We start from the raw sequence: 1,553 nt of genomic DNA, 5'->3' as shown, positions 1-1,553 counted from the left end.
AGATCTTGAACCAGAAAGGAAAGAAGGGAAAGGCAGTAAATTATTACTATTCCTTTCTATAAGTGACATTACTAGACAGTTGGAGAAATTTGAGTGAGGTTTGTGGATTAGATAAAAGAATTGTAGCAATGTTAACATCCTGAATCTGATGAGGGTATTGAGGTTATGTGCAAGGCTGTCCTTGTTTCAAAGAAATACACACTGAAATATTTAGGGTAATTTGGCAACATGTCTGTAAACTAACCTCAAATGTTTCATAAAGAAAATGATATATGAGAAAAGTGTAGAGAAATGAAAAGACAAATGTAAACTGTTAATAATTAGGAAAACTGGGTGAAGGGTATAGGTAGTTCTTTATATTATTTGTAGTTTTCTTGCAAATCTTTTATAAGCTTGACATTATTTTATTATATTTTGTAACTTTGAAATTATTTTAAAACACAATGTTAAAAACTAAAACATATTGGTGACTTGGGGTAAAGGGTATATGAGAGTTTCTTTTATTATTCTTGCATCTTCTCTGTAGGTTTGAAATTATCTTCCCCCCAGAAAAACATAGATAAGTAATGGTAACATTGGGAAGATGGAAAAATGCTCCTATGGCCTCTGGCCTAATCCATTTATTTATATTCAACAAATATATATATCGAACACCTACTCTGTGCAAAGCATTGTATCAGTTTCTGGGGGTTTAGACTCGAATAAAATGTGCCAGATCTGGATCTTGTTAGAATTAGGGAGTCCAAGGTAACCAGTTGCCACTGTACTAAGTTCCTTGATGGAGCCCAACAAGAGGAAAAGACAATCAGCAGTAGTAGTCATCCTATTTCCATCTCTGGATAACAACACAGTTATTGTTTAAAGCCCTTAAATACATCCAGTCCTGTTCTGAAAATTACTTGTGCATCATTTCATCTAGAAGAGATTCATCATCATCTAATTCCATATCACTTAAATGCCAATGTCTAACAGTGTCAATACAGAAAGAAATAACAATATCAGCAAAGTTTACTCCCTGTGTGGACTAAATGCTGTGTCCTCCCAAAATTCTTATGTTGCAACTCTTAACCCTCAATGTGGTGGTATTTGGAGATTGGGCCTTCGGGAGGAGATTAGGGTTAGATTTCTTCATAAGAATAGGGTCCTCAAGAAGAGATTAGTGGCTTTACAAGATGAGGAAGAGAGAAAGGAAAGACCACATGAGTGCACAGAAAGATGGCAGCCATCTGAAAGCCAGAAAGAGAGTGCTCCCAGAACTCACAATGCTTTCACTCTGATCTTGGGCTTCCAGCAACTAGAACTGTGAGAAAATAAATGTCTGTTGTGTTAACAGTCCAGTCTGTGGTATTTTGCTATGGCAGCCTGAACTGACTAAAACATTCCTTTTCCCTCCTTCCCTTTCTAGCTCAGCATCCAACCCAGGACCAAGTGTTACATTTAGTTGTCATGTCTCTTGAAATAATGTTGTTGTGTCAGCATTATGAACAAATAAATGAACTAGAAGAAAAGTTACTAGAAGGAAAGATTTACAAAAAAGGGTTTTTTTGACTACA

Source organism: Hipposideros armiger, unplaced genomic scaffold (genome assembly GCF_001890085.2).
Source record: "Hipposideros armiger isolate ML-2016 unplaced genomic scaffold, ASM189008v1 scaffold_154, whole genome shotgun sequence".
In the NCBI taxonomy this organism is placed as follows: Eukaryota; Metazoa; Chordata; class Mammalia; order Chiroptera; family Hipposideridae; genus Hipposideros; species Hipposideros armiger.
This window is presented reverse-complemented; position numbering follows the sequence as displayed.